Source organism: Bombina bombina, chromosome 2, assembly GCF_027579735.1.
Source record: "Bombina bombina isolate aBomBom1 chromosome 2, aBomBom1.pri, whole genome shotgun sequence".
Lineage (NCBI taxonomy): Eukaryota > Metazoa > Chordata > Amphibia > Anura > Bombinatoridae > Bombina > Bombina bombina.
Genome location: NC_069500.1, coordinates 222,688,971 through 222,716,887, shown reverse-complemented (window position 1 = coordinate 222,716,887; position 27,917 = coordinate 222,688,971).

The following is a 27,917-nucleotide window of genomic DNA, read 5'->3' as shown; positions in this document are numbered from 1 at the left end:
ATCAACTCCGGGATCAAAGGTAGGGGATACCGTTTTTTATTGTTCTCTTATTTAACTCCCGATAATCTATAATGGGCCGGAGAGTGCCAACCTTGTTCGTGACGAAGAACATCCCTGCACCTGCTGGGGAGGTTGATGGTCTGATAAAACCTTTCTTTATGTTGTCCTCTAAGTAGGTCTTGAGGTGTTGTAGTTTGGGTTGATTTAATGGATAAACATGTCCGAAAGGAATACTGGCTCCTGGCTGTAATTGTATCGGGCAGTCGTAGGTCCGATGGGGAGGCAGGTTCTCTGCTTCTGATTTGCTGAAGACATCAGTGAAATCGATATAATCAGGAGGTAGAACTGGATGTACTGAAGTAGTTTGTAGAAGACACTGTTTGTAAAAACAAGTATTAAGGCAATAATCTGAGTTAAAACAAATTTTTGAAGACGACCAGGTTATGCTAGGTTCATGTTGTTATAACCATGAGATCCCCAAAACTACAGGGAAGTGTGGTGAGGGTAGGACATCAAACGAAATATGTTCTATATGGCCCTCTTTAGTTATGACTTCTAGTGGTATAGTATGATGGGTTATGGGACCAGTGGTAACAGTAGACCCGTCAATAACTCTGACAACAAGTGGTTTTGATTTCAAGACAAGTGGTATTTTATTGGAATTAACTAGACCGGAATCGATAAAGTTCCCAAAAGCACCAGAATCCACAATGGCATCAGGAGGAAGTCTTTTGTGGTCCCACTGTAAAACAAGGGCTAAACCACTATAAGTTATTTGATTATGCTGAAGGTGAGTTGATTTAATAGAAATACACTTACTTTTCTTGTTCTTTAATAAGAGTGGGCATTCTTGTATGGTATGTGAGTCATCAGCACAATACATACACAGGTTATGTGTTTTCCTCCGAAATCTTTCCGCTGGAGTGATGGGACCTCGAACAACCCCGATTTCCATGGGAACAGAGTGTGAAGAAGGGCTCAAGGGAGGATTACGTGCTGAAGATGAACTAGGTTTTGGTGAGCTTTTGGTGTGATATCTCTCATGTCTCCTCTCGCGGAGTCTTCTGTCAATTTGGGTTGTAACCCTCATCAAGGCTTCCAAAGTAGGAGGTAGGTCTATATGGGCTAATTCATCCTTGAGGGTTTCAGCTAACCCTAATCTAAACTGATTCCGGAGAGCGACAGGACTCCACATCGAATCTGAGGCATATAGTTTAAATTCTGAGATGTAGTCCTCAACAGGCCTCTTCCCTTGCTTAAGGTCTCTCATCATGGTCTCTGCTGTTAATTGAACATCTGTGTCCAAATACAATTCATCCAAGTTGTCGAAGAAGAGGCTGAGTGAAGACATTATAGGGTCTTGGTGTTCGCATAGATTGTCTGCCCAAGACCTAGGTTCTCCGCAGAGAAAGGAGACAACAGAAAGGACTTTAATTCTATCTGTTGGGTAACTGCGAGGAAGGAGACTGAAAAGCAAATGACAAGCATTTTTGAACTGTTTGTAGCTTTTTCTGTTTCCAGAAAAGGTATCGGGTAATGAGACCTGTGGCTCGGGTAGTGTGTCATGAGCACCTTTTAAATGAATAGATTCTTTTATTATATCACGTAGTGATTGGTTCTCAACTTGAAGGTCTCTAACTGCCTGAGAAATCTGGTCTACCCTCTGTGTGAGTTTATAGATGAGTTGCGGAATTTCTGCTGGCTCCATTTGGTGGGGCTTAGTATTATGTAATGTTACTCTAATATTCTCTTAGAGCAAATAATGTGCTAAACGGTTTAGGAGCACAACTGCAGAATTTCAGACTGTAATTGTATATATCTATATGTAAATAGATTAGTTTTGTATCAGCTCCACGCCAAGATGCACTATGGGAAAAGTGCAAACTGCAGCAGGGAAATTAATTTAGTTTTTGAATCCCCTAGAGGGTTGTAAGAAAGTTAGAATTAACCCTTGAGTATAATCCAGTGATAGATTGAAAGAATATTAAAGGGACAGTCTACACCAGAATTTTTATTGTTTTAAAAGATAGATAATCCCTTTATTACCCATTTCCCAGTTTTGCATAACCAACACAGTTATAATAATATACTTTTAACCTCTGTGATTATCTTGTATCTAAGCCTCTGCAAACTGCCCCTTTTTTCAGTTCTTTTGACAGACTTGCAGTCTAGCCAATCAGTGCCTGAACCCAGATTACTTCACGTGCACGAGCACAGTGTTATCTATATGAAATATGTGAACTAACACCCTCTAGTGGTGAAAAACTGTTAAAATGCAATCTGAAATAGGTGGGCTTCAAGGTCTAAGAAATTAGCATATGAACCTCCTAGGTTAAGCTTTCAACTAAGAATACCAAGAGAACAAAGCAAAATTGGTGATAAAAGTAAATTGGAAAATTGTTTAAAATGATGTGCTCTATCTGAATCATGAAAGTTTATTTTGGCCTAGACTGTCCCTTTAACCCAGCAGGAAGTGTGCTCTGAATCTGCAGACTTTTGAGAAACAGACTGAGTATTAGAAATAGTCTCTATTAGAAGCAAGAGCAACCGTTAGGCAGGAATATGACTGAAATTACTTTACAACACAGTAAGGAAAACTTCTTGTTATAAGTATAGTCTATTAGATAATACTCTTACTGTGACTCCGGATGCTGTGCTAGGTATTCCTGTGGCTGAGCTATTACAGAGATTGCAGGAGTTGTCCCTGTGAGTAACGCTTCTCCTAAGCGCTTGTGTGCTACTGCGTCTGACTTCCGTGCAGTCCGCTGAGTGAGAGGAGTTGTCAGTGAAGCAGGTAAGGCTGCGGTATTGCGGTTAGCTATTCCGTAGTGAGACAGAGTGAAATAGTCCTGTCTGGTCCTGCACAGTTACCAGATTGAGTGTAGGTATGTCCTTGCTGCTAAAAAAGAGGTATAACAATATTAACAGCCAGGGTTAACAGACTCCAGAAAGTTTATAAGTAGTTGAACTGTCCAAATTACAAAGTTCCTTATTGCATGCAAGACATCAGATAGATGCAGAAGGAAGTGTTAAAGATAACTCTTCAGTTGTTAGAAAAAGCTGTAGAATATTTGTAATCCAAAATGTTTAGAGAGCTTAGAGAAACAGCAGCTCTGAAACTGCTAAACAAAATACTAAGCACAGAGGCATGTGATCTCAGGTGTTTTATTAGTTAGGTAGGCAGGACAAGGTGAAACTGCGCTGGGTCCTAAAAGGTACAGGCTCTGACAGTGTGCATATAAAAAGAATGTGCGCGTTTTGATAATTAAAGTATACTGGAACTTTTTTTTAAATTGTATGCTTTATCTAAAACATTAAACTTTAATTTTAATGGTCCTTTAACAACACATGCATTTTTCACGTATTGAATTTCACAGCTAAAAGGACTTGATAAACTAACAGACTACATTTTTCCATTTATTATTAAGTACCCCAAAAAGATTTTGAATAAAACATTGTTTTCCACATGCGCTAAACACACTGTCATTACTTCTGCAATATTGGATGACATTTGGAAACAACATATAATTGCTACTTGCTCAACCAATTAATGTTCAAAAACATAATAATAGACATATTTACACTAAAAAATATAGCAAAATAAATGCCCAACAAACATACATGCTCATTATACTGATAATGCCCCTGTTCAAATCCCTTAAAAAGATATACACACATACCGCTATAGTTTTGGAGCACAGGTTAATTGCACATGTCACTTATTAGCTTCACTTTATACTAAAAGGGATAAAACAATCTGCAGGTCCTTCATCCTTTTAAATCCCCTATATTACTATTTTGTTTGTCGTTAATCGTATGCATTTGATTTGTGAATTACCAAATTGGGAGATTAGCAAAGCAGGAAACAATTTTGTGTTGTTTTTGGGAGGTAACGATTAAAACAGCAGAAGCATTTTAGGATTGTGATCACTTGAAAAACACACTGACAACACTGCCCTATGCTCATAAACCATTATCTACCAAAAACAAGCGCAAGATTGGGGTTAACGCCATAGTTAGCTGGGCTCAGTAATGCACAATTAACATGCTCTAACATATTACTCATTTCATGAATAGAATGTTGCTTAACACTTAATAGGCTTCATTTATTAAGCTGTGAATGCAGCATCGGAGCTCCAGCATTTCTGCACGGGCCTGGAACGCAAATTAAGTAATTGCGGTCTTAAGATCTACTACTTAACCTCTCCACCACCTATAGTGTGGCGGATTTCAATCATCCCGATCCAATCCAGCAGCTTGTGCAATGTTAAATGTGGGCGGAGGATTATGCTTGCTCGCCAAAAGCCCGGGCATACAAGGTTCATGATATAGAACTTCGTCTTCCAAGCCCAAATAAACCCAATAGGTTGTACATAACATTTTGTTGGTCAAAAATATTTCCAATGTTTTTAAATACCTTTCTTTGTATGTACAATAGACACTTGTGAGTATAGTGGAATGCACACATTTTTTTATGATATATTCACAAAAAGCTTTACAGTCAAGAAATAATTGAACTTACAAATTACATTTTTTCAAACTGATGCTATTGCTCAGTAATATTTGTTACTTATGGTCATTTATTAGAAAGTATTAATGTAACACAGCTTGAGTTTATTGGATTTAATTTACTGTACAGCAAAATAATGTCATTTGAGCTTTTGTATGAGATAATTTACTAGCGGCTAGATTTAGAGTTTTGTCGGTAAGGACCCGCGTAGCTAACGCTGGCTTTTTTCTGGCCGCACCATAAAAATAACTCTGGTATTGAGAGTCCACATAAAGGCTGCGTTAGGCTCCAAAAAAGGAGCGTAGAGCATATTTAACGCAGCTTCAACTCTCGATACCAGAGTTGCTTAAGGACGTGGCCAGCCTCAAAAACGTGCTTGTGCACGATTCCCCCATAGGAAACAATGGGGCTGTTTGAGCTGAAAAAAAACCTAACACCTGCAAAAAAGCCGTGTTCAGCTCCTAACGCAGCCCAATTGTTTGCTATGGGGAAACACTTCCTAAGTCTGCACCTAACACCCTAACATGTACCCCGAGTCTAAACACCCCTAACCTTAAACTTATTAACTCCTAATCTGCCGCCCCCGCTATCGCTGACCCCTGCATATTATTTTTAACCCCTAATCTGCCGCTCCGTAAACCGCCGCTACTTACATTATCCTTATGTACCCCTAATCTGCTGCCCCTAACACCGCCGACCCCTATATTATATTTATTAACCCCTAATCTGCCCCCCACAACGTTGCCTCCACCTGCCTACACTTATTAACCCTTAATCTGCCGAGCGGACCGCACCGCTATCATAATAAAGTTATTAACCCCTAATCTGCCCTCCCTAACATCGCCGACACCTAACTTCAATTATTAACCCCTAATCTGCCGACCGGAGCTCACCGCTATTCTAATAAATGTATTAACCCCTAAAGCTAAGTCTAACCCTAACACTAACACCCCTAACTTAAATATAATTTAAATCTAACAAAATTAATTAACTCTTATTAAATAAATTATTCCTATTTAAAGCTAAATACTTACCTGTAAAATAAATCCTAATATAGCTACAATATAAATTATAATTATATTATAGCTATTTTAGGATTAATATTTATTTTACAGGTAACTTTGTATTTATTTTAACCAGGTACAATAGCTATTAAATAGTTAAGAACTATTTAATAGCTAAAATAGTTAAAATAATTACAAAATTACCTGTAAAATAAATCCTAACCTAAGTTACAATTAAACCTAACACTATACTATCATTAAATTAATTAAATAAAATACCTACAATTACCTACAATTAAACCTAACACTACACTATCAATACATTAATTAAATACAATACCTACAAATAACTACAATGAAATAAACTAACTAAAGTACAAAAAATAAAAAAGAACTAAGTTACAAAAAATAAAAAAATATTTACAAACATAAGAAAAATATTACAACAATTTTAAACTAATTACACCTACTCTAAGCCCCCTAATAAAATAACAAAGACCCCCAAAATAAAAAATGCCCTACCCTATTCTAAATTACTAAAGTTCAAAGCTCTTTTACCTTACCAGCCCTGAACAGGGCCCTTTGCGGGGCATGCCCCAAGAAGTTCAGCTCTTTTGCCTGTAAAAAAAACATACAATACCCCCCCAACATTACAACCCACCACCCACATACCCCTAATCTAACCCAAACCCCCCTTAAATAAACACTAAGCCCCTGAAGATCATCCTACCTTGTCTTCACCTCACCGGGTATCACCGATCGGTCCTGGCTCCAAAATCTTCATCCAACCCAAGCGGGGGCTGGCGATCCATCATCCGGTGGCTGAAGAGGTCCAGAAGAGGCTCCAAAGTCTTCATCCTATCCGGGAAGAAGAGTAGATCCGGACCGGCAACCATCATCTTCCAAGCGGCATCTTCTATCTTCATCCGATGAGGACCGGCTGCATCCTGAAGACCTCCACCGCGGACCCATCTTCATCCGGCGACGTCCAACTGAAGAATGACGGTTCCTTTAAGGGACGTCATCCAAGATGGCGTCCCTCGAATTCCGATTGGCTGATAGGATTCTATCAGCCAATCGGAATTAAGGTAGGAATATTCTGATTGGCTGATGGAATCAGCCAATCAGAATCAAGATCATTCCGATTGGCTGATCCAATCAGCCAATCAGATTGACCTCGCATTCTATTGGCTGATCGGAACAGCCAAGTATAGTGTTAGGTTTAATTGTAACTTAGGTTAGGATTTATTTTACAGGTAATTTTGTAATTATTTTAACTATTTTAGCTATTAAATAGTTCTTAACTATTTAATAGCTATTGTACCTGGTTAAAATAAATACAAAGTTACCTGTAAAATAAATATTAATCCTAAAATAGCTATAATATAATTATAATTTATATTGTAGCTATATTAGGATTTATTTTACAGGTAAGTATTTAGCTTTAAATAGGAATAATTTATTTAATAAGAGTTAATTAATTTCGTTAGATTTAAATTATATTTAAGTTAGGGGGGTGTTAGTGTTAGGGTTAGACTTAGCTTTAGGGTTTAATACATTTATTAGAATAGCGGTGAGCTCCGGTCGGCAGTTTAGGGGTTAATAATTTAAGTTAGGTGTCGGCGATGTTAGGGAGGGCAGATTAGGGGTTAATACTATTTATTATAGGGTTAGTGAGGCGGATTAGGGGTTAATAAATTTATTATAGTAGCGGTGCGGTCCACTCGGCAGATTAGGGGTTAATAAGTGTAGGCAGGTGGAGGCGACGTTGAGGGGGTCAGATTAGGGGTTAATAAATATAATATAGGGGTCGGCGGTGTTAGGGGCAGCAGATTAGGGGTACATAAGGATAACTTAAGTAGCGGCGCTTTGCGGTCGGCAGATTAGGGGTTAATTATTGTAGGTAGCTGGCTGCGACGTTGTGGGGGGCAGGTTAGGGGTTAATAAATATAATATAGGGGTCGGCGGTGTTAGGGGCAGCAGATTAGGGGTACATAAGGATAACGTAGGTGGCGGTCGGCAGATTAGGGGTTAAAAAAATGTAATTGAGTGGCGGCGATGTGGGGGGGCCTCGGTTTAGGGGTACATAGGTAGTTTATGGGTGTTAGTGTACTTTAGAGTACAGTAGTTAAGAGCTTTATGAACCGGCGTTAGCCCAGAAAGCTCTTAACTACTGACTTTTTTCTACGGCTGGAGTTTTGTTGTTAGATTTCTAACGCTCACTTCAGACACGACTCTAAATACCGGAGTTAGAAAAATCCCATTGAAAAGATAGGATACGCAATTGACGTAAGGGGATCTGCGGTATGGAAAAGTCGCGGCTGAAAAGTGAGCGTTAGACCCTTTTTTGAGTGACTCCAAATACCGGAGGTAGCCTAAAACCAGCGTTAGGAGCCTCTACCGCCAAATCTAGGCCTAGGTAAATATACGTGTTGTTTTGATGTTTATCACAATTGTAAAATTGCTTTAAATCTGCAGCAATGTTTCAAATAATAATGATAATATTAGCACTCGGAAGGCAAAATACATCTGCTTCATGTGCACTGTAGGCAATATAAAGCATGTGAACCTGAAAAACTGAAATCAAGCTTGTAATTAAAGAGTAATGTTATGCAAATGTCAGTACATAAGAAAAATAGTTCAATATAGTAATTAATTTATAAGTCTCCTAAAATTGGCTGTAATTTAAATGGAAAACATCATATGAAATTACTGTTGCAAATGTTACCCATACAGATTCAAATAAATTATGAAGAGAATAGTAGATAAAAAGAGCTTTGTACATTAACAGAATTTGACCTAGCACCTCACAGATCCGCATAAACAGGGGTATTTATCCTGAGTTGAGTTAATGCACTCAAATGATTGTTTTGTCAAAATTATTTAATCTATTCTAGGGGTTGCTGACAGAGCTACCATAGCATTACCTAATATCCCAACGACTGCTTGAAAACATTATCTGGGCTAATTATAGACCACAAGTATCTCGTAAGACACTGTATTTAAGTTAAAAAGAGGTCTGGGTGTCCCTATTCTGCTACATTTTAGCTATACTGATATTGCTAAAGTGCCAATAATAGCAGGTAGGCTATGATATACCCCTATCAATTTCTGAATAATGATCTTTTCAAGTCCCAGTCTGAGATAAAAGAGAAGATATGTTTGATATATTTGATATGTGGTTCGGGTACTTTCAAATTCGACATATCATTCTCCAGAGCCTACATAAATTGAATCTGATTAGGTCATTAACACCCTTTGAACATATTTGCACTTCCCGGACATATGTCACTTGCAAATAAATTATAACAAGGTGCTTATCCAAATACAATTCCCACATTTATATCTAAATGGGAAAAAGAGCTTGATATCGCTCTAACTGAGGCAAAATCAAAAAAGGTCTTCTACACTAATAAGAAACCATTTATTTATGAATTATAAGATAGTATCTAGGTGGTATCTATCTCCACAGAGGTTACATAACATATTTCCTTTAGCAATTAACAGGTGTTGAAGGCAATGGGGAGAACTTGGGATCATATTGGGACCATATTGGGATAGTACTTTAAAATGTGTTAATGGAATAATGGTGATCAATGAACCACTTGGTCCGTCCTTGTACTTTAAAATCACATTCCAAGTATTAGATGTATCTATTGCAGATGACTCTGCCAATGTATGATTAACTGTGCCTAAAGATTAATCCCCATAGAGTGGGAAAGAATCATACAATGACATCTAATTGTATTTGTAAAACAATAACTTTTAGAGCATTAGTTTTGTGATGCTATCATAATATATTGTGCTAATATTGACAGTAACAAGTCTTGCACAATGTAACCCTAAGTCTAACCACAGATCTATCATTAACTTTAAGTCTAGTCAAACCCTAACCCTTAACTTAAAGCTGGACCTAAAGTAGACAATGACTCTAATCTTAGCCCTATCCTATCCTATCTTAGGGCATTGTGATCAGAATGCCAATAGTGAAATTATGGCTACAATACTATGCATACAAATCCCTTATTAAAGGGACACTGAACCCAAATGTTTTCTTTCGTGATTCAGATAGAGCATGCAATTTTAAGCAACTTTCTAATTTACTCCAATTATCAAACTTTCTTCATTCTTTTGGTTTTTTTATTTGAAAAGCAAGAATGTAAGTTTAGATGCTGGCCCATTTTTGGTGAACAACCTGGGTTGTTCTTGCTGATTGGTTGATAAATTCACCCAACAATAAACAAGTGCTGCCCAAGGTTCTGAACCAAAAATTTACTGGCTCCTTAGCATAGATGCCTTCTTTTTCAAATAAAGATAAATTGATAATAGGAGTCAATTAGAATGTTGCTTAAAATTGCATGCTCTATCTGAATCACGAAACAAAAAGTTGGGTTCAGTGTCCCTTTAATGAAATATTAATTTCTACTGCCTTATCAAATTTGTAGCTCAATTTTGCATGGATATTGAAAGGGATAAAAAAGTTTAAAAAAAAAGAACAGGATTTCTTTTTCTACAGGATTGTTACATTGGATGTAAAAGTGAATTGAAAACCTCAACGTTGTCACTGAGGGCCTGATAATAAAAAAAAACCTGCTAGTATGGAGAGAAATCACACAAAATCTTTGGTATTTTTTTTTTTTTTTTTTTTTTTACTTTAAATTGCAATGTATGTGTATCTCCTTTGCACCCAGTAACCTACATAGTGAAATTAACGTCTCTCAAGCTAAAATTTACCTTTCTAAAATTCTTTGAGGCATCTCTCAGAACTGACAATATTAGATCATCTCACCAGAGAAGAAAGTTTTAGATCATCAGGCCCTCAGACTCCATTTTGTTTTAGTTTCAATGACCGCATAAGCATAATTGTATAAAAGGCGGGAGGCAGATTTTGTGGAACTTCTTTACACACTTCGTATGATAGCAAGGCAATATGGTCATATTAAAAGTAAGAAGTGGGGTTTTTCTTTTGTTTTTTCTTTAGGTTTTTGTGTTTATTTCAAGAATGTGTAATATTATGTTGTATTCACGCAGGCAGTTAGCCTGTTTAAGCAACTATGTTTTGTTGTTTTTTTATGTTGTATATGTACAAGGAAAAAAAAAATTAAAAAAAAAATAAAAAATAAAAAATAAAACAGTAAGAAGTGATTAGAAACAAGCTTCGTATCATATAGCTAAAGAACACAGTGCTCAAAAATTCAGACGGCTAGATTACGAATTTTGTGTTAGCCTTAAAAAGCAGCTTTAGCCGGTCCTAATGCTGCTTTTCAATGCCCGCAGGTATTACGAGTCTTGCAGGTACAGGTGTACCGCTCACTTTTTTGGCCAGACTTGGAAATACCGCAAATCCATTTACGTAAATTGCCTATCCTCTGTTTTCAAAGGGACTTGCATAGCGCCGGTATTACGAGTCTGCCAAAAAGTGAGTGGTACACCCTCTCCTGTCAAGACTGGTATCACATTTTAAAGTCAGTAGTTAAAAGTTTTACACTACAACACCGTAGCATAAAACTCTTAACTAAAGTTCTAAAAAGTACACTAACACCCATAAACTACCTATTAACCCCTAAACCGAGCCCCTCCCACATCGCAAACACTAAAAGAAAATTTTTAACCCCTAATCTGCCGAACCGGACATCACCGCCACTATAATAAATATATTAACCCCTAAACCGCAGCACTCCTGCCTCGCAAACATTAGTTAAATATTATTAACCCCTAATCTGCCGTCCCTAACATCGCCGCCACCTACCTACATTTATTAATCCCTAATCTGCTGCCACCAATGTCGTTGCCACTATATTAAAGTTATTAACCCCTAAATCTAAGTCTAACCCTAATACCCCCTAACAAATATAATTTAAATAAATCTAACTAAAAATTCCTATCATTAACTAAATTATTCCTATTTAAAACTGAATACTTACCTGTAAAATAAACCCTAAGATAGCTACAATATAACGAATAGTTACATTGTAGCTATTTTAGGATTTATTTTTATTTTACAGGCAAGTTTGTATTTATTTTAACTAGGTAGAATAGTTATTAAATAGTTATTAACTATTTAATAACTACCTAGCTAAAATAAATACAAAAACCTAACCTAAGTTACAATTACACCTAACACTACACTATAATTAAATAAATTAACTAAATTAACAACAATTAAATACATTAAATACATTATCTAAAGTACAAAAAAAAAAAAAAACACTAAATTACAGAAAATAATAAACAAATTACAGAAATGTAAACTAATTACACCTTATCTAATAGCCCTATCAAAATATAAAAGCCCCCCCAAAATAAAAAAAAACCCTAGCCTAAACTACCAATAGCCCTTAAAAGGGCCTTTTGCGGGGCATTGCCCCAAAGTAATCAGCTCTTTTTTACCTGTAAAAAAAAATACAAACAACCCCCCCAACAGTAAAACCCACCACCCACACAACCAACCCCCCAAATAAAAACCTATCTAAAAAAACCTAAGCCCCCCATTGCCCTGAAAAGGGCATTTGGATGGGCATTGCCCTTAAAAGGGCAGTTAGCTCTTTTGCCGCCCAAAGTCCCTAATCTAAAAAAATAAACCCACCCAATACACCCTTAAAAAACCTAACACTAACTCCCTGAAGATCGACTTACCGGGAGACGTCTTCATCCAAGCCGGGCGAAGTGGTCCTCCAGACGGGCAGAAGTCTTCATCCAAGCTGGGCAGAAGTGGTCCTCTAGACGGTCAGAAGTCTTCATCCAGACGGCATCTTCTATCTTCATCCATCCGGCGTGGAGTGGGTCCATCTTCAAGACATCCGACGCGGAGCATCCTCTTCATCCGACGACTAACACAGAATGAAGGTACTTTTAAGTGACGTCATCCAAGATGGCATCCCTTAGATTCCGATTGGCTGATAGAATTCTATCAGCCAATCGGAATTAAGGTAGAAAAAATACTATTGACTGATGCAATCAGCAAATAGGATTGAAGTTCAATCCTATTGGCTGATCCTAACAGCCGATAGGATTGAGCTCGCATTCTGTTGGCTGATTGGAACAGCCAATAGAATGCAAGCTCAATCCTATTGGCTGATTGGATGGATTGAACTTCAATCCTATTGGCTGGTTGCATCAGCCAATAGGATTTTTTCAACCTTAATTCCAATTGGCTGATAGAATTCCATCAGCCAATCAGAATCTAAGGGATGCCATCTTGGATGACGTCACTTAAAGGTACCTTCATTCTGTGTTAGTCGTCAGATGTCGGATGAAGAGGATGCTACGCGTCGGATGTCTTGAAGATGGACCCACTCCAGGCCGAATGGATGAAGATAGAAGATTCCATCTGGATGAAGAATTCTGCTCGTCTGAAGGACCACTTCTGCCCAGCTTGGATGAAGACTTCTGCCCGTCTGGAGGACCACTTCGCCCAGCTTGGATGAAGACGTCTCCCGGTAAGTCAATCTTCAGGGGGTTAGTGTTAGTTTTTTTTAAGGGTGCATTGTTTTTTTAAGGGTGCATTTGGTGGGTTTATTTTTTCGATTAGGGGTTTGGGCTTGCAAAAGAGCTAATTTCCCTTTTAAGGGCAATGCCCATCCAAATTCCCTTTTTAGGGCAATGGGGAGCTTAGGTTTTTTAGCTATTATTTTATTTGGGGGGTTGGTTGTGTGGGTGGTGGGTTTTACTGTTGGGGGGTTGTTTGTATTTTTTTTTACAGGTAAAAAAGCTTATTACTTTGGGGCAATGCCCCACAAAAGGCCCTTTTAGGGACTATTGGTAGTTTAGTTTAGGCTAGGGTTTTTTTTTTATTTTGGGTGGGCATTTTTTATTTTAATAGGGCTATTAGATTAGGTGTAATTAGTTTAAATATCTGTACTTTGTTTATTATTTTCTGTAATTTAGTGTTTGGTTTTTTTGTACTTTAGCTAATTTAATTTAATTTAGACAATTGTATTTAATTTAGTTAATTTATTTAATTATAGTGTAGTGTTAGTGTAGCTTAGGTTAGGTTTTATTTTACAGGTAAATTTGTCTTTATTTTAACTAGGTAGTTATTAAATAGTTAATAACTATTTAATAACTAGTCTACCTAGTTAAAATAAATACAAACTTGCCTGTAAAATAAAAATAAACCCAAAGCTAGATACAATGTAACTATTAGTTATATTGTAGCTAGCTTAGGGTTTATTTTACAGGTAAGTATTTAGTTTTAAATAGGAATAATTTAGTTAATGATAGTAATATTTATTTTGATTTATTTAAATTATATTTAAGTTAGGGGGTGTTAGGTTTAGGGTTAGACTTAGGTTTAGGAGTAAATACCTTTAATATAGTGGCGGCGAGCCGGCGACGTTGGGGGCGGCAGATTGGGGTTAATAAGTGTAGGTAGGTGGCGGCGACATTGGGGGTGGCAAAGTAGGGGTTAATAAATATAATGTAGGGTTTGGCGATGTTGGGGGCAGCAGATTAGAGGTTCATAAGTATAATGTAGGTGGCAGTGTCCGGAGCGGCAGATTAGGGGTTAATAATTATAATTTAATTATTGGCAATGTTGGGGGCGGCAGATTAGGGGTTAATAAGTGTAAGATTAGGGATGTTTAGACTCGGGGTTCATGTTTGGGTCGTTGGTGTAGACATAAATTTTATTTCCCCATAGGAATCAATGGGGCTGCGTTAAGGAGTTTTACGCTGCTTTTTTACAGGTGTTAGACTTTTTTTCAGCCGGCTCTCCCCATTGATTCCTATGGGGAAATTGTGCACGAGCATGTTACACCAGCTCACCTGCTGACTTAAGCAGTGCTGGTATTGGAGTGCGGTAATGAGCAAAATTTTGCTCAACGCTCACTTCTTGCCTTTTAACAACGGGTTTCTGAAAACTCGTAATACCAGCCCTGTAGGTAAGTGAACGGTGAGACAAAACTGCTCGTTAGCACCACACAGCCACTAACGCAAAACTCGTAATCTGGGCCTTAGTCAGTAGTTGAAATCTAAATGACAGACAGAAATGAAAAACAAATATAAATAAAGAGGATGTTTCTCAAACTAGAAATAGGAAATGGAGAATAGATTTAAAAGGAATAGAAAGTGTTGAAAGTGGCGGCACTGCCAATATCAACACTTTCTGCTTATATACACGGTTTGGGAGAACCCGGCTGGCAGTGAGCACCTGAAGGGAAGTGCTAACATTAAAAGGAATAGGTAACAAAATACCAAAACACTGCTAATAACAATTAATTGGTAAACAAGTCAAGTAAAGAATTTAGATGTTATATTAAATAAATAATTAAATGAAGGATAGGGCACTATACCCATTTATAAAGGGGCATTAAGCACTCTTTTAGAACAATAGCAAGTGTTAAAATTACCTTGTTATTAATTACTTTTTTATTTTTTTCCAAAAATACAGTACTTAATTTTCAGTTCTTAGGTACTGGGGTGGGGTCACCATTGTATGTACATCCGTGTAAAAAAAATGTGTTCATGTGCTGTGGTACCTGTGATTATCATGCAGGGCACATAAAGGCACTAAAAAACTGATAGTGGCAGCAAACATTTTAAAACTAAACACTTTTGGTCTATAGTATGTGATGGCTACAATGTATATAACAGACTAAGTTTGAGTTGTAACAACTCCAGCTTGTTCTCCACCCCTCCTGGTGATGTGCCCCCCAACATAGGTTTTCCTACTTGATGTGGCTTTTCAAGGATCCTTCATGTGTATATTGGAGTTTAAATACTAGACATATTTGTGAATCTGTCTAGAACTACTTGTTTGAGAACTGATAGTATTATTTCTTATGATCTGGTATTTTATGAAATGTGACCACAATCTGACAACTTCTGATTAGTCTAAACATTTTTATCAGTCTAACATTTATAAATATTAGCAACTGTACCTAAGTGGGAATTTCAGGGTGTGTTTGTTGTAATTCAGATGATTGGTATTTTTTATTTTTTGTATGTGATAAAATTGTTTTTAACAAATCCATTGACTAATATGTAGGTATTATATTTTATTGTTTTTTAAATAAATAAATTAAAAATTGTTTAAAAATGTGTGTGTATATATATATATATATATAATATATATTTCAAAAAATGAAAGGCACTCACCGGGTCTTTAAATGCAGAAAAGATTTTTCTTTATTATTGTAATAAAAAAAATCAAAAACAGTTACACGCAAGCAATAAGGGGTTTATCGTGGGTGTTTGTTCACATCAGGTTTTTCTCTCGTATTACAAGTTGAAAGTAATCGTGATTTCTAGAGTGCAATTGAAGTTAACACGCGTGAGGTTAGCGCATCCTCAAAGCTGTGGTTAACTGTTTCGCAAAACAAAAAAGTGTCACAAAACACATAAAAAATGCATTGCAAAGGACAGTTACACTCATAACACCATCTAATAAAAATTATTGAAAAAAATATTGCCAAAAAAGTTATAAGGGCTCAAAGATATGAGGTATCAGGTGTCAGGAAAAAAACATAGCATGTGTGTGTGTGTGTGTCTATATATTTATACATATGTATTTATATATATATATATATATATATATATATATATATATATATATATATATATATATATATATATAAAATATATATATATATATATATATATATATATATGGTACTTTATATATGTATATATATATATATGTGTGTGTTTCTAAATAAATAGAACAAATTTGTGTATGTAGAGAACATTAGAATGTGAAATATTCATATTTTCCTTTTGGGTTTGTGCACTTGAGAATATGTGATCATATTTGCTCTCAAGTAGGGTGTTTTTTTTTAGCTTTTTTGCTCCCTTGACTTCTATGGGGGAATAGGTTATTGCGCATGCAATATTGTAAGTTTGTCTTTTTACGCATGTCAGGTTAGCGTGTAAATTGTAATACGAGTGTAACCCAAAGCTCGCAGAAGCTTACTTCTAACGCAGGAGAGTCTGGTGGTGACTCCTCGGCGGTAACTCTTTGGTGGTGTTCTTCAATGGTGGCATGTCCTTGGTGACAGTTCTCGGCTGCTGTCCTCGGCTGTGGCTACTCATCTTCCTCTCCAGTCCTTTTCATGCTGTTGAGCAGCACACTGATCCTTGGCTGCAAATGTTCCCCTTTTTTAAGTGTGTACTGGCAGTAAATTCAATTTCAAAACAGCCAATAAACATCAGTCAGCCAGTAGAATTAGCTTTTTTCCTTGTTCCTGATTTTAAAATAAGAAGCTCCTTCTATTGGCTGATTTGAATTTGAAACCAGGACACCCCTATAAAAGGGGGAAAATGGCAGTCAAGGATCAGTGTTCTGCAGGGACAGCATAAAGAGGACCGGAGAAGAGCCACCGCCAAGAAGTACTGATGAGGAACCGATACCACCACAGAGCTGCCACCAAACCCTATTTGCTTATGGATTATGTCATTTTAAGAAAAGAAGAGCACCCCTTTTTTAATATTTGGATTTGGTCATATCAAGAAAAGTAGACAACACCTTTTTTAACATTTGGTTTAGAATTGACCAAGAAAAGAAGAGAAGACTTTGGATGGTGAGTAATAAAACTTTGAGTACTGCAATGGGGGTTGTGGCAGTTTAGAGGTTTAGGGGCCGATTTATCATCTGTCTGGCGGACATGATCAGCTGTAGCGATCATGTCCGCCAGACATCGACAAATGCTGGCATTTATCATTGCAGAAGCAGTTCTGGTGAACTGCTTGTGAAATGCCTCCTCCTGCCGATTTGGGGTGTCAATCAACTCGATCATATGCGATCGGACGAATTGGTGTTCACCAACTAAGAGCAGCAAATGTTCCCCTTTTTTAAGTGTGTACTGGCAGTAAATTAAATTTCTCTGTAGCTGCCACCAAACCCCATTTGCTTATGGATTATGTCATTTTTAAAAAAAAAGAGGACCCCTTTTTTAATATTTGGATTTTGTCATATCAAGAAAAGTAGACAACGTCTTTTTTAACATTTGGATTAGAAATGACCAAGAAAATAAGAGAAGACTTTGGATGGTGAGTAATAAAACTTGGGGTACTGTTTATTGTTAGGATTTTTGCAGGGCTTTAGCTTTAATATGTGTTTTTTTTTTGGGTGGGTTGTATAGTTTTAGGATAGGATTTTTTTTCCGGAACTTTTTTTATTTCTTAGGGTACTTTAGTTTTAGTATAGTTTTTTTTTAACAATATACTGTTAGTGTTTTGTTTTTAACGTTGGAGGTCTGAGGTTAGGGGTCTTGGGGGGTTAGCAGTTAGGGGGTTAATAGTGTAAAGGATTTATTGCAATGTAGTTTCTAGCAGTTTAGGAGTTCATAGAGTAGGGAGTTTATTGCAATGGGGGTTGTGGCAGTTTAGAGGTTTAGGGGCCGATTTATCATCTGTCTGGTGGACATTATCCGCTGTAGCGATCATGTCCGACAGACATTGACAAATGCTGGCATTTATCATTGCAGAAGCAGTTCTGGTGAACTGCTTGTGAAATGCCTCCTCCTGCTGATTCAGGGTGTCAATCAACCCGATCATATGCGATCGGGCGGATTGGTGTTCACCGACTAAGAGCAGGCGGACGAGTTAAGGAGCAGCAGTCTGATAAGGAGCAGCAATCTTAAGAGGCATTGGGGCCAATAAGGGGCTTGGTAAATTGGCCCCTTAGTGTAGGGGGTTTATTGTGATGGGGCTTGTGGCGGTTTAGGGATTAATAGAGTAGGGGTTTAGTTTAGGCGTTAAAGAGTGTAGGGGTTAGTGTATCTAAGGGGATTATTATTGTTATAAAGGCATTTGATCTTATTTAATTAACTAATTAAACTTTTCTGTATCAAAAAAAGAGAAACAGGTAATAGTATACAGAAATTGTAAGATGATGAAAAACAATAATCTGATACAAAAATTAAATGAGAACTAATACTCTCCTTGAATTAAAACCGCTGCCTTCATTCAGTCTCTCCTCAGGGACTGTGATAGTTGCAGAATTTCAAAGGTAGATGGCGCTGGTTTTGGTATTGCACTAAGGATATGTAGATATCTTCTAATTTTCTGATGACAAAGGAAGATAGACTTGTTGTACTCACCCCATAAGATGTATGATGTCTGCTCCATGGAATAAATCCAGTAATATTGACCCAAAATGCTAAAGGAAAGGAAAAAACTCCAATCAAGAGTATATAAAATTACTTGAAATTACAAGTAGCAACGTACTCCATCAAATCTGGAATTCTGGCAATGTCACAGAAAAAAGGAATAGATTACTCCAAAGATAATAACCTTTTTTATTATCTTCGGAGTAATCTATTCCTTTTTGCTGTGACATTGCCGGAATTCCAGATTTGATGGAGTACGTTGTTACTTGTAATTTCAAGTAATTTTGTATACACTTGATTGGAGTTTTTTCCTTTCCTTTAGTATTTTGGGTCAATATTACTGGATTTATTCCATGGTTTCCAGCTGACTATAAGGACACCTATAGACGAGCAGACATCATACATCTTATGGAGTGAGTATACTGCACCCTTATTAATTGGTGTTTACATGCACAACAAGTCTATCTTCCTTTGTCATAAAAAATTAGAAGATATCTACATATCCTTAGTGCAATACCAAAACCAGCGCCATCTACCTTTGAAATTCTTCTATATCAAAGCTTGTTTCAAATCTTTAATTAACAGTTCAGAGAAATAGATGTGGAGAAATATAATGTAAGTCGACATTAATAAAGCCTGCGTTATGGAGTATAACTCGCATAAGAATTTACAATAATGAATCTCACATATATATTTCCAGCTTCCACAAATATTAATGCTCCATAGATTTCAAAATAATGTGAAGTAGTAGCTACAAACCCTTAAAGTGAAATCTGGATGCAAGCTTGGTCGTTTGATCAAAATGTATTGATAACGATGATGTTGTGGATCCAGGGAATCTTTGTATCTTTTGTCATATACAAATGTAAATGGAAACTCTAAGGTGTCAAGAGATTCACATTTTAGATTTAAAGTGAAAGTAAATCCTAGTGTTTTACAAACACTAGGATTTACTATTGAAACAAATAAAGGGCACTTTCATTCATGAAATATAAGATACTTCATGTAGAAAGCTCCTTTATTTGATTCAATTGATTGCCGCTCTTAGCTCCTACAGCAGCCCACGGCTAAAAAATTTTTTGGCTAATAGGTGATGTTTTCACCTCTTAGCCAATAGCTGTGCCGAAAATCCTGCTTGAAGTCCATGGGAGCCGAATTTACAGAACGGCTATTGGCTAAGAGGTGAAAACGTCACCTCTTAGCCAAAACATTTTTTTTAGACATCCGCTGCTGTAGGAGCTAAGAGTGGCAATCGGTTGAATCAAATGAAGGAGCTTTTTACATGAAGTATTTTATACTTCATGAATGAAAGTGCCCTTTATTTGTTTCAATAGTAAATCCTAGCGTTTGTAAAATGCTAGGATTTACTTTCACTTTAAGTTTGTAAAAATTAAAATGTGTAAAGTAAAACTTAGTTTAAACATTTGAACAAAAATAGCTAAATAACATCCAGCTGTCATCACTTAAAGGGACAGTATTCAATATAATTGTTATTGTTTTAAAAGATAGTTATTACCTTTATTACCTATTCTCCAGTTTTGCACAACCAACACTGTTATATCTATATACTTTTTACCTCTGTAATTACCTTGTATCTAAGCATCTTCTGACAGCCCCCTGAACACATGACTTTTTATTTATTATTTATTGACATGAATTTTAGCCAATTAGTGCTGTGTTATGCTGACTCTTAAATAACTCCAGGTGCATAAAAACAATTGGCCAGATTACGAGTTTTGCGTTAGAGGCTATGCGGTGCTAACGAGCAGTTTTCTCTCACCGCTCACCTACCTGCAGCGCTGGTATTACGGGTTTTTACAAACCCGGCTTTAAAAGGCAAGAAGTGAGCGTTGAGCAAAATTTAGCTCATTGCCGCACTTCAATACCAGCGCTGCTTAAGTCAGCGATGAGCTGGTCGTACGTGCTCGTGCATGATTTCCCATAAGAATCAACGGGGAGAGCCGGCTGAGAAAAAAAACACCTGCAAAAAAGCAGCGTAAAACTCAGTAACGCAGCCCCATTGATTCCTATGGGGAAATAAAAGTTATGTTTACGCCTAACACCCTAACATGAACCTCGAGTCTAAACACCCCTAATCTTACACTTATTAACCCCTAATCTGCCACCCCGGACATCTTCGCAAACTACATTATATTTATTAACCCCTAATCTACCGATCCGGACATCGCTGCCACTTACTTTATACTTATTAACCCCTAATCTGCTGCCCCCAACATTGCTGACACCTACATTATATTTATTAAACCCTAATCTGCCGCCCCCAATGTCGCCGCAACCTACCTACACTTATTAAACCCTAATCTGCCGCCCCCAACGTCGCTGCCACTATAATAAACATATTAACCCCTAAACCGCAGCACTCCCACCTCGCAAACATTAGTTAATTATTATTAACCCCTAATCTGCCATCCCTAACATCGCCGCCACCTACCTACATTTATTAACCCCTAATCTGCCTCCCCCAACATCGCCGCCACTATACTAAATGTATTAACCCCTAAACCTAAGTCTAACCCTAACCCTAACACCCCCTAACTTAAATATAATTACAATAAATCTAACTAAAATTTCCTATCATTAACTAAATAATTCCTATTTAAAACTAAATACTTACCTATAAAATAAACCCTAAGATAGCTACAATATAACTAATAGTTACATTGTAGCTATCTTAGGGTTTATTTTTATTTTACAGGCAAGTTTGTATTTAATAACTACCTAGCTAAAATAAATACAAAAGTACCTGTAAAATAAAACCTAACCTAGGTTACAATAACACCTAACACTAAACTATAATTAAATAAATTAACTAAATTAACAACAATTAAATACATTAAATAAATTAGCAAAAGTACAAATAAAAGAACACTAAATTACAAAAAATAATAAACAAATTACAAGATATTTAAACTAATTACACCTAATCTAATAGCCCTATCAAAATAAAAAAAGCCCCCCAAAATAAAAAAAACCTAGCCTAAACGAAACTATCAATAGCCCTTAAAAGGGCCTTTTGCAGGGCATTGCCCCAAAGTAATCAGCTCTTTTATCTGTAAAAAAAAATACAAACAACCCCCCAACAGTAAAACCCACCACCCACACAACCAACCCCCCAAATAAAATACTAACTAAAAAAACTAAGCTCCCCATTGCCCTGAAAAGGGCATTTGGATGGGCATTGCCCTTAAAAGGGCAGTTAGCTCTTTTGTGGCCCAAACCCTAATCTAAAAATAAAACCCACCCAATACACCCTTAAAAAAACCTAACACTAACCCCCTGAAGATCGACATACTGTTCTGAAGACCGGACATTCATCTTCAAGGAAGCGGCAGAAGTCTTCATCTAACCGGGCCGAAGTCTTCATCCAGACGGCATCTTCTATCTTCATCCATCCGATGCGGAGCAGGTCCATCTTCAAGACATCCGACGTGGAGCATCCTCTTCAAACAAAGTTTTCTTACTGAATGACAGTTCCTTTAAGTGACGTCATCCAAGATGGTGTCCCTTAGATTCTGATTGGCTGATCGGAATTAAGGTAGAAAGAATGCTATTGGCTGATCCAATCAGCCAATAGGATTGAGCTTGCATTGCATCAGCCAATAGGATTTTTTCTACCTTAATTCAGATTGGCTGATAGAATTCTATCAGCCAATCGGAATCTAAGGGACACCATCTTGGATGACATCACTTAAAGGAACCATCATTCAGTAAGAAGACTTCGTTTGAAGAGGATGCTCCACGTCGAATGTCTTGAAGATGGACCCGCTCTGCATTGGATGGATGAAGATAGAAGATGCCGTCTGGATGAAGACTTCTGCCCATCTGGAGGACCACTTCGCCCGGCTTAGATGAAGACTTCTCCCGGCTTCATTGAGGACTTCGGCCCGGTTGGATGAAGACCTCTGCCACTTCCTTGAGGATAGATGTCCGGTCTTCAGAACAGTAAGTCGATCTTCAGGGGGTTAGTGTTAGGTTTTTTTAAGGGTGTATTGGGTGGGTTTTATTTTTTAGATTAGGGTTTGGGCTGCAAAAGAGCTAACTGCCCTTTTAAGGGCAATGCCCATCCAAATGCCCTTTTCAGGGCAATGGGGAGCTTAGGTTTTTTAGTTAGTATTTTATTTGAGTGTTGGTTGTGTGGGTGGTGGGTTTTACTGTTGGGGGGGTTGTTTGTATTTTTTTTTACAGGTAAAAGAGCTGATTACTTTAGGGCAACGCCCAGAAAAAGGCCCATTTAAGGGCTATTGATAGTTTAGTTTAGGCTAGGGTTTTTTTTATTTTGGGGGGCTTTTTTATTTTGATAGGGCTATTAGATTAGGTGTAATTAGTTAAAATATCTTGTAATTTGTTTATTATTTTCTGTAATTTAGTGTTTGTTTGTTTTTGTACATTAGCTAATTTAATTTAATTTATTTAATTGTTGTTAATTTAGTTAATTTATTTAATTATAGTGTAGTGTTAGGTGTTATTGTAACGTAGGATAGGTTTTATTTTACAGGTACTTATGTATTTATTTTAGCTAGGTAGTTATGAAATAGTTAATAACTATTCTACCTAGTTAAAATAAATACAAACTTGCCTGTAAAATAAAAATAAACCCTAAGCTAGATACAATGTAACTATTAGTTACATTGTAGCTAGCTTAGGGTTTACTTTATAAGTAAGTATTTAGTTTTAAATAGGAATTATTTAGTTAATGATAGGAAGTTTTAGTTAGATTTATTGTAATTATATTTAAGTTAGGGGGTGTTAGGGGTAGACTTAGGTTTAGGGGTAAATACATTTAATTTAGTAGCGGCGACGTTGGGGGAGGCAGATTAGGGGTTAATAAATGTAGGTAGGTGGCGGCGATGTTAGGGACGGCAGATTAGGGGTTAATAATATTTAACTAATGTTTGTGAGGCGTTAGTGCGGCGGTTTAGGGATTAATATGTTTATTATAGTTGCTGCGATGTCCGGAGTGGCAGATTAGGGGTTAAAAATTTTCTTTTAGTGTTTGCAATGCGGGAGGGCCTCGGTTTAGGAGTTAATAGGTAGTTTATGGGTGTTAGTGTACTTTTTAGCACTTTAGTTATGAGTTACGTACCATAAAAGTCTTAACTACTGACTTATAAATGCGTTAGGGATCTTGGAGGTAGAGGGTGTACCGCTCACTTTTTGGCCTCCCAGGACAGACTCGTAATATCAGCGCTATGGAAGACCCATAGAAAAAAGACTTTACGAAGTTTAAGTAAATCGTTTTGCGGTAAGGCCAATGAAGTGTGCGGTGCCCCTAAACCTGCAAGACTCGTAATAGCAGAGGGCGTAAAAAATCAGCGTTAGGACCTGTTAACGCTGCTTTTTTACCCTAACTCATAACTCGTAATCTAGCCGAATGTTATCTATATGGCCCACATGAACTAGCAGTCTCCTGTTGGGAAAAGCTAATAAAAATACATGTGATAAGAGGCTGTCTGTAGTGGCTTAGAAACAGGCAGACATTTAGAAATGTCAATGTTATAAAGTAAATTAATATAACAATGTTGGTTGTGCAAAGCTGTGGAATGGGTAGTAAAGGCGTTATCCATCTTTTTAAACAATAACAATTTTAGAATAGACTGTCCGTTTAACTAGAAGAGCAGTTCCAAAGGGGCAATTTTATTGTATAAAGAGCAACTGTTCTGGAATTATGAATTCTGATAAACAATCTTAAATTTAAGGAACAAATGTGTTTAAAGAAGATATAATGCAACGGAAATAAAATAGGTCATATTCCATACTCAAAAGTATTGTACAGATTTCAATTATATATTTTACAAAATTCTCAAAAGTAAAGTCATAATTAAACTTATACGGATTGAATAGAGCATGACATTTTAAACACCTTTCCAATTTACTTATAGTATCATTTTTGCTTAGTTCTCATGGTATTTCTTTGTTAAAGAGTAATCATAGTTGAGGTCAGCAGTATGCACATGCCTCAAACTATCTGGCAGCAGTGTGTGCAACAATGTTTATAGCAATGATATACATACAGGTAATTGCAAACACAGCTCCCATAGAATGCTACAGACACTCTATGACAGCATAGTTTGCAACTATGTATAACATTTTTGCCAACACTTGCCTGATGTCTAAGAGCACATGCAGTCTGCTGAGCTCATCTAGGATTACTCTTTAACAAAGGATACCAGGAGAACTAAGCAAAATTGATAATAAAATAAAATTAGAAAGTTGTTTAAAATTGCACGCTCTATCTGAATTGTGAAAGTTTAAATTTGACTTTAGGGTCTGTTTTTTTTCCAGCTATTTTTTAAGAAAACTATTAATTTCAAATAAAAATTAGATTGTTGAAAATATATAATGACAATATTTAAAGGGACAGATACCCTTTAATTGAAATATATTTATGCTGTCCTGTAATAAATTAACATACTAGGTAAATTTGAAAACAATTTTAATGCATTAACACATTGTGTGGTGCAATTTTTCAGTAGCCAAATTCCACCCGCCACTTGCCTTATTTTAGTCAATAAGGGCTTGTTACTGGCATAGCCATAGCTAGCCACTGCCATTTTGATAGCAAAACTCTCATTGCTTTGCAATTTCTTATTGGATCATTTCTGTTGACACTGGTTAGTGACATATCTGTGTCAGGATTTGTTTGTGAAGTCTGTCATGTGCCCTTCAAATCCTCAGAATTGTAAAAAAAAAATAACATTTTATATTACAATCTCAATGATTAATTATTGTTTATTAAGCCCTTTAGTAAAGGAAGGGGAAAAAAAATATCTTGTAAAGCTTTTTATTTGATAAAATTTAGGGCTCTCAATGTTAGAATCCTGGAATTTTTTTAATATTGAGTTCTCAGATTTTGTGAAAAGTAGAAAAAGAGAAAAAAAATGGGGGGTTATAATAATGGATATATACATGTATCCTATTTAATGATGCATATGCCTCTCTGTTCTAAATTAAAGTGAAGGTAAAGTCAAATGCCTTATTACAAATAATTAGAGATATGATGGCAAATAAATATAAGTTTCATTCATCAATTTGTTATAAAACATATATTACCTGTGATATCTAATGTTTTTATCATCTAATCGGCTTTCCGAAAACAACCCGTACATTTATCTTTTTTTCTAAATACCTATCACGTGCTCCAGAGATCCAATTGATTTTCTAGCCATTAGGCGGCCGTCAAATTTCGTCATCAACATTGCGGTTTACATGCGCATGCGTGACAATTTCTCCTCCTCCATTTGCAAGCGCGCGCGTCCTCGTTTCGCGCATGCGCATTACCAAATTTGGGTTGTAGTCAAGTTTTTTCGCATGCGCAGTAGAGCCAAACAAAACGGATTAACGCCTGCGCAAAGATCACTGTCTATAATTGATGCGCATGCACGGTTAATCCGTGCTCGATGTGCATGAGTATGCAAAACACGTATAGAGCGGATGGGACCGCTCTATACGTCAGAGTGTCTTAAAACAGGAAATGGAGCGTGGGAGGAGATTATTCAAGGAACGGTAGGAAATATAAAGTTATAAATAGAACAAAATAGATAATTTTTTTTAATAAAAAAACCTAGCGACTGCATTGGGGTTATTAACAGTAACATAAAAACGATTGCTGGTTAGAAAAACTTTACCTTCACTTTAATTTGTTTGCACTTTTAACAATCATACATTTATTCTGTTTTAGTTGTTCCCCAGTTGTCTCCTCTTTGTCCTTTCAATATAGCAAATAAAAGAGGAAAAATGCTTAAATAAATAAAATAAATATTTTCAGAATAATGTAAAAGCACTTATTTTATATTTATTAAAAAAAATACAATGTTGAGGTGTATATTGTGTCATTATATGGTGAGAAAAAATGCATTTTTATATTAGTGATTAGTTTGATAAAAAAAATTGTACAAATGTAAATAGATCTTCCTATTTAAATGTTATTACAAAAACCACATTGTGTAAACAAATATTGTTTTTTTTTAATTTTACGTACTTAGTGATCAAAATACTGTATATAATATTAAATGATATATGGTAGTGAAGTGTGAAATGCAAGCTTGTAAGAAAAAAAACATATAATTATACTTAATACTTATTGTGCATAAGACTTTATACATGTTCATAACCAAATTGTATAATTTGCATTTTTAACCACAAGTATCATTTTCTTTTCATTTAAATAAGCAGAAAAATGACAGAAATATAATAATAATAAAAAAGACTTAAAATATGAAAACAATTTAAAAGCTGTAAAATCGAACTCTGTACTTATAAAAGGCTCATAGACACTTGGACCTAGATTTGGAGTTTGGCGTTAGCCGTGAAAACCAGCGTTAGAGGCTCCTAACGCTGGTTTTAGGCTACCGCCGGTATTTGGAGTCACTCAAAATAGGGTCTAACGCTCACTTTTCAGCCGCGACTTTTCCATACCGCAGATCCCCTTACGTAAATTGCGTATCCTATCTTTTCAATGGGATCTTTCTAACTCCGGTATTTAGAGTCGTTTCTGAAGTGAGCGTTAGACATCTAACGACAAAACTCCAGCCGCAGGAAAAAAGTCAGTAGTTAAGAGCTTTCTGGGCTAACGCCGGTTTATAAAGCTCTTAACTACTGTGCTCTAAAGTACACTAACACCCATAAACTACCTATGTACCCCTAAACCAAGGTCCCCCCACATCGCCGACACTCGAATATTTTTTTTTAACCCCTAATCTGCCGACCGCCACCTACGTTATACTTATATACCCCTAATCTGCTGCCCCTAACACCGCCGACCCCTGTATTATATTTATTAACCCCTAATCTGCCCCCCACAACGTCGCCGCCAGCTACCTACAATAATTAACCCCTAATCTGCCAACCGCAAAGCGCCGCCACCTACATTATAGCTATGTACCCCTAATCTGCTGCCCCTAACACCGCCGACCCCTATATTATATTTATTAACCCCTAATCTGCCCCCCTCAACGTCGCCTACACTTATTGACCCCTAATCTGCCGAGCGGACCGCACCGCTACTATAATAAAGTTATTAACCCCTAATCCGCCTCACTAACCCTATAATAAATAGTATTAACCCCTAATCTGCCCTCCCTAACATCGCCGACACCTAACTTCAATTATTAACCCCTAATCTGCCGACTAGAGCTCACCGCTACTCTAATAAATGTATTAACCCCTAAAGCTAAGTCTAACCCTAACACTAACACCCCCCTAAATTAAATATAATTTACATCTAACGAAATTAATTAACTCTTATTAAATAAATTATTCCTATTTAAAGATAAATACTTACCTGTAAAATAAATCCTAATATAGCTACAATATAAATTATAATTACATTGTAGC